Genomic DNA, 7,500 nt, shown 5'->3' on the forward strand with positions numbered 1-7,500 from the left:
AGCTTGTCTCTGCGTTAGCTTTTCTCTGCTGTTAGCGTGTCTCCGCTGTTAGCTTCTCTCTGCATGTGGTGTCTTTATTCTATATTTATTTATTTATTACCATGTTGCCAACCGTACCATGATCCCCACCGTACCATGATGCCTACCGTACCATGATCCCCACCGTACCATGATGCCTACCGTACCATGATTCCTACCGTACCATGTTCCCCACCGTACCATGATGCCTATCGTACCATGATGCCTATCGTACCATGATGCCTATCGTACCATGATGCCTACCGCACCATGATGCCCACCGTACCATGATGCCTACCGTACCATGATGCCTAATCGTACCATGATGCCTACCATACCATGATGCCTATCGTACCATGATGCCCATGATGCCTAATCGTACCATGATGCCTATCGTACCATGATGCCCACCGTACCGTACCATGATGCCTAATCGTACCATGATGCCCCACCATGATGCCCATGTACCATGATGCCTATCGTACCATGATGCCTACCGTACCATGATGCCTAATCGTACCATGATGCCTACCGTACCATGATGCCTATCGTACCATGATGCCTACCGTACCATGATGCCTATCGTACCATGATGCCTATCGTACCATGATGCCTATCGTACCATGATGCCTATCGTACCATGATGCCTACCGTACCATGATGCCTATCGTACCATGATGCCTATCGTACCATGATGCCTATCGTACCATGATGCCTATCGTACCGTACCATGATGCCTACCGTACCATGATGCCTACCGTACCATGATGCCTATCGTACCATGATGCCCATCGTACCATGATGCCTATCGTACCATGATGCCTATCGTACCATGATGCCTATCGTACCATGATGCCTACCATGATGCCTATCGTACCATGATGCCTATCGTACCATGATGATGCCTATCGTACCATGATGCCCTATCGTACCATGATGCCTATCGTACCATGATGCCTGATGCCCACCATGATGCCTCGTACCATGATGCCTATCGTACCATGATGCCTACCATGATGCCTACCGTACCATGATGCCCCCATGATGCCCGTACCATGATGTACCATGATCGTACCATGATACCATGATGCCTATCGTACCGCCCCATGATGCCTAACCGTACCATGATGCCTATCGTACCATGATGCCTGATGCCTCGTACCATGATGCCTATCGTACCATGATGCCTATCGTACCATGATGCCTAATCGTACCATGCCTAATCGTACCATGATGCCTATCGTACCATGATGCCTATCGTACCATGATGTACCCTATCGTACCATGATGATTCCTACCCTACCATGATGCCTACCGTACCATGATGCCTGCCTACCATACCATGATGCCTGCCCTTACCATGATGCCTATCGTACCATGATGCCTATCGTACCATGATGCCTATCGTACCATGATGCCTACCGTACCATGATCCCCACCGTACCATGATGCCTACCGTACCATGATGCCTATCGTACCATGATGCCTACCGTACCATGATCCCCACCGTACCATGATGCCTATCGTACCATGATGCCTATCGTACCATGATGCCTACCGTACCATGATGCCTACCGTACCATGATGCCTACCGTACCATGATGCCTACCGTACCATGATCCCCACCGTACCATGATGCCTACCGTACCATGATGCCTACCGTACCATGATGCCTACCGTACCATGATGCCTATCGTACCATGATGCCTATCGTACCATGATGCCTAATCGTACCATGATGCCTATCGTACCATGATGCCTGTCGTACCATGATCCCTATCGTACCATGATGCCTACCTTACCATATCTGCATTACTTACATACAGTAGGATAGCAGTGATATAGTGCCATGTTTTTTATGTGTGTGTGTCTGTGTGTCCGTGTGTGTGAGTGTGTGTGTGTGAGTGTGAGTGTGTGAGTGTGTGTGTGTGTGTGTGTGTGTGTGTGTGTGTGTGTGTGTGTGTGTGTGTGTGTGTGTGTGTGTGAGTGTGTGAGTGTGTGAGTGATGGCAGTGTGTATTAATAGCACTATGTGTGTGTGTGTCCGTGTGTGTCCGTGTGTGTGTGTGTGTGTGTGTGTGCGTGTGCGTGTGCGTGTGCGTGTGCGTGTGCGTGTGAGTGTGAGTGTGAGTGTGTGTGTGTGTGTGTGTGTGTGTGTGTGTGTGTGTGTGTGTGTGTGTGTGTGTGTGTGTGTGTGTGTGTGTGTGTGTATAAAGTAAGATGGCAGCTACTGGTATTAATAGCACTATGATAAATTACCTCCCTGAGTGGACTAGGTCTCCACCAAAACCTCTGGGCCCAAAGAAATACTAGTGTGTGTGTGTGTGATGCTGTGTGTGATGTTGTGTGTGTGTGTGTGTGTGTGTGTGTGTGTGTGTGTGTGTGTGTGTGTGTGTGTGTGTGTGTGTGTGTGTGTGTGTGTGTGTGTGTGTGTGTGTGTGTGTGTGTGTGTGTGCGTGTGTCCGTGTGTGTGTTTGTGTGTGTGTGTGCGTGCTGAGCTGAGCTGCATGCTAGATCTATTTAAAACCACCACATGCCAGCTAAACACCCAATGCCTCTGTTACTGTGGCAACTAAGTACTTTTCTTCATTTTGCTAGCGTTGCCCCTAACAACAATGTCAGCGTGTCCTTATTACAACAGTCTAACTGGCTGATTCCACTCAGTTTAGTTCATGAATCGTGACGGTGGATTCATCTCAGTTACATGATCTAGAAATCACATACATTTAGTAACCGTGCTAATGACAAGATGGCCGCTGACATTGTTGTTAGGGGCAACGGAATTAAGACTGTAATGACTTCATCTGGAACTGCCTCCTGAGGCTTCTAGGGATGTGTAAACAGGGCTGAGAATCAGGTTTCAGTTGTAACAGGGTCATTAGTAGGTTTCAGTTGTAACAGGGTCATTCGTAGGTTTCAGTTGTAACAGGGTCATTAGTAGGTTTCAGTTGTAACAGGGTCATTAGTAGGTTTCAGTTGTAACAGGGTCATTAGTAGGTTTCAGTTGTAACAGGGTCATTAGTAGGTTTCAGTTGTAACAGGGTCATTAGTAGGTTTCAGTTGTAACAGGGTCATTAGTAGGTTTCAGTTGTAACAGGGTCATTAGTAGGTTTCAGTTGTAACAGGGTCATTAGTAGGTTTCAGTTGTAACAGGGTCATTAGTAGGTTTCATTAGGGTAGGTTTCAGTTGTAACAGGGTCATTAGTAGGTTTCAGTTGTAACAGGGTCATTAGTAGGTTTCAGTTGTAACAGGGTCATTAGTAGGTTTCAGTTGTAACAGGGTCATTCGTAGGTTTAACAGGGTCATTGTAACAGGGTCATTAGTAGGTTTCAGTTGTAACAGGGTCATTAGTAGGTTTCAGTTGTAACAGGGTCATTAGTAGGTTTCAGTTGTAACAGGGTAGGTTTAATCTTTCAGGTTGTAATCTGTAACAGGGTCATTAGTAGGTTTTATCTAGGTTTCAGTCATTGTAGCAACAGGGTCATTAGTAGGTTTCAGTTGTAACAGGGTCATTGTAGGTTTCAGTTGTAACAGGGTCATTAGTAGGTTTCAGTTGTAACAGGGTCATTCGTAGGTTTTATCTGTAACAGGGTCATTAGTAGGGTTTCATTAGTAGGTTTGTTAACAGGGTCATTAGTAGGTTTCAGTTGTAACAGGGTCAGGTTTTATCTGTAGGGTCATTAGTAGGTTTCATTAGTAGGTTTCAGTTGTAACAGGGTCATTAGTAGGTTTCAGTTGTAACAGGGTCATTAGTAGGTTTCAGTTGTAACAGGGTCATTAGTAGGTTTCAGTTGTAACAGGGTCATTAGTAGGTTTCAGTTGTAACAGGGTCATTAGGTTTCAGTTGTAACAGGGTCATTAGTAGGTTTCAGTTGTAAGGGTCAGGGTCATAACAGGGTCATTAGTAGGTTTCAGTTGTAACAGGGTCATTAGTAGGTTTCAGTCTGTAACAGGGTCATTAGTAGGTTTCAGTTGTAACAGGGTCATTCGTAGGTTTCAGTTGTAACAGGGTCATTAGTAGGTTTCAGTTGTAACAGGGTCATTCGTAGGTTTCAGTTGTAACAGGGTCATTAGTACGTTTCAGTTGTAATAGGGTCATTAGTAGGTTTCAGTTGTAACAGGGTCATTAGTACGTTTCAGTTGTAATAGGGTCATTAGTAGGTTTAATCTGTAACAGGGTCGGATTTGACACACTGAACTCTGTCTGCAAAGTAATTGGTGAACCAGGCAAGGCAGTCATCCGAAAAACCGAGGCTACTGAGTCTGCCAAATAAGAATATGGTGTTTGACTGAGTCGAAAGCCTTGGCAAGGTCGATGAAGACGCCTGCACAGTACTGTCTTTTATCGATGGCGGTTATGATATCGTTTAGTACCTTGAGCGTGGCTGAGGTGCACCCGTGACCGCCTTGGAAACCAGATTGCACAGCGGAGAAGGTATGGTGGGATTCGAGATGGTCAGTGACCTGTTTGTTGACTTGGCTTTCGAAGACCTTAGATAGGCAGGGCAGGATGGATATAGGTCTGTAACAGTTTGGGTCCAGGGTGTCTCAAGGCCCCTCAGTTCACTTGAAGATCATCCTAAAGCCAACACTTCATTCGCCGCCTTCGTTCCAGTACTCTGCTGCCTGTGACACGAATTGCAAAAATTTCAGACTTATCTCCTCACCAAGCTATCTGATGTTCAAAGGGGGAGACTTTGAAGAGGGGATGACTGCGGCAGCTTTCCAATCCTTGGGGATCTCAGACGATATGAAAGAGAGGTTGAACAGGCTGGTAATAGGGGTTGCGACAATGGCGGCGGATAGTTTCAGAAATAGAGGGTCCAGATTGTCAAGCCCAGCTGATTTGTACGGGTCCAGGTTTTGCAGCTCTTTCAGAACATCTGCTATCTGGATTTGGGTAAAGGAGAACCTGGAGAGGCTTGGGCGAGTAGCTGCGGGGCGGGGCGGAGCTGTTGGCCGAAGTTGGATTAACCAGGCGGAAGGCATGGCCAGCCGTTGAGGAATGCTTGTTGAAGTTTTCGATAATAATGGATTTATCGGTGGTGACCGTGTTACCTAGCCTCAGTGCAGTGGGCAGCTGGGAGGAGGTGCTCTTGTTCTCCATGGACTTCACAGTGTCCCAGAACTTTTTGGAGTTGGAGCTACAGGATGCAAACTTCTGCCTGAAGAAGCTGGCCTTAGCTTTCCTGACTGACTGCGTGTATTGGTTCCTGACTTCCCTGAACAGTTGCATATCGCGGGGACTATTCTATGCTATTGCAGTCCGCCACAGGATGTTTTGTGCTGGTCGAGGGCAGTCAGGCCTGGAGTGAACCAAGGGCTATATCTGTTCTTAGTTCTGCATTTTTTGAACGGAGCATGCTTATCTAAAATGGTGAGGAAGTTACTTTTAAAGAATGACCAGGCATCCTCAACTGACGGGATGAGTTCAATGTCCTTCCAGGATACCCGGGCCAGGTCGATTAGAAAGGCCTGCTCACAGAAGTGTTTTAGGGAGCGTTTGACAGTGATGAGGGTGGTCGTTTGACTGCGGCTCCGTAGCGGATACAGGCAATGAGGCAGTGATCGCTGAGATCCTGGTTGAAGACAGCAGAGGTGTATTTGGAGGGCCAGTTGGTCAGGATGACGTCTATGAGGGTGCCCTTGTTTACAGATTTAGGGTTGTACCTGGTGGGTTCCTTGATGATTTGTGTGAGATTGAGGGCATTTAGCTTAGATTGTAGGACTGCCGGGGTGTTAAGCATATCCCAGTTTAGGTCACCTAACAGAACAAACTCTGAAGCTAGATGGGGGGCGATCAATTCACAAATGGTGTCCAGGGCACAGCTGGGAGCTGAGGGGGTCGGTAGCAGGCGGCAACAGTGAGAGACTTATTTCTGGAGAGAGTCATTTTCAAAATTAGTAGTTTGAACTGTTTGGGTATGGACCTGGAAAGTATGACATTACTTTGCAGGCTATCTCTGCAGTAGACTGCAACTCCTGCCCCTTTGGCACTTCTATCTTGACGGAAGATGTTATAATTGAGTATGGAAATCTCTGAATTTTTGGTGGCCTTCCTGAGCCAGCACTACTGCGTATAAAGAAATAAAACATCTCAATGTAGTATATAGATACAAATTGCGAACTAATTCTAGTTTTATAGATTTTTTTTAAGGTAATGTTTTTTCTTTAATTCTACCTGCCCTTCATCCACACAATATTTCATGATCCTAAACCCACTGCTGATATAACCGCGGGGAATGCGGGTTATGAGTCAACCCGGCGCATCACTAATCCGTACCATGCTGTGAGCCCGTACTGCAGCATTCAATGTCAGCAGAAAGAACGCTGAAGACTCGGCATGCAGGTATGAGCTCCGGGGACTCGGCACGCAGGTACGAGCTCCGGTGACTCGGCACGCAGGTACGAGCTCCGGTGACTCGGCACGCAGGTATGAGCTCCGGGGACTCGGCACGCAGGTACAAGCTCCGGGGACTCGGCACGCAGGTACGAGCTCCGGGGACTCGGCACGCAGGTACAAGCTCCGGGGACTCGGCACGCAGGTACGAGCTCCGGGGACTCGGCACGCAGGTACAAGCTCCGGGGACTCGGCACGCAGGTACGAGCTCCGGTGACTCGGCACGCAGGTACGAGCTCCGGGGACTCGGCACGCAGGTACGAGCTCCGGGGACTCGGCACGCAGGTACGAGCTCCGGGGACTCGGCACGCAGGTACGAGCTCCGGGGACTCGGCACGCAGGTACGAGCTCCGGGGACTCGGCACGCAGGTACGAGCTCCGGTGACTCGGCACACAACTGAGCCACCAATAACAATACAGCACAGGACCAACTGAGCCACCAATAACAATAGAGCACAGGACCGACTGAGCCACCAAATAACAATAGAGCACAGGACCGACTGAGCCACCAATAACAATAGAGCACAGGACCGACTGAGCCACCAATAACAGTAGAGCACAGGACCAACTGAGCCACCAATAACAATAGAGCACAGGACCAACTGAGCCACCAATAACAATAGAGCACAGGACCAACTGAGCCACCAATAACAATAGAGCACAGGACCAACTGAGCCACCAATAACAATAGAGCACAGGACCAACTGAGCCACCAATAACAATAGAGCACAGGACCAACTGAGCCACCAATAACAATAGAGCACAGGACCGACTGAGCCACCAATAACAATAGAGCACAGGACCAACTGAGCCACCAATAACAATAGAGCACAGGACCAACTGAGCCACCAATAACAATAGAGCACAGGACCAACTGAGCCACCAATAACAATAGAGCACAGGACCAACTGAGCCACCAATAACAATAGAGCACAGGACCAACTGAGCCACCAATAACAATAGAGCACAGGACCAACTGAGCCACCAATAACAATAGAGCACAGGACCAACTGAGCCACCAATAACAATAGAGCACAGGACCAACTGAGCCACCAATAACAATAGAGCACAGGACCGACTGA

General features: G+C 48.0%; 1 protein-coding gene across 37 annotated transcripts in view; it reads left to right on the top strand.

Moving 5' to 3' along the window:
* The window catches only part of LOC127913101 (putative uncharacterized protein DDB_G0290521), a 113,903-nt gene that overhangs the window by 28,947 nt on the left and 77,456 nt on the right, over window positions 1-7,500 (top strand). The window lies entirely within an intron of this gene.

The sequence above is a fragment of the Oncorhynchus keta genome, chromosome 28 (genome assembly GCF_023373465.1).
Source record: "Oncorhynchus keta strain PuntledgeMale-10-30-2019 chromosome 28, Oket_V2, whole genome shotgun sequence".
Lineage (NCBI taxonomy): Eukaryota > Metazoa > Chordata > Actinopteri > Salmoniformes > Salmonidae > Oncorhynchus > Oncorhynchus keta.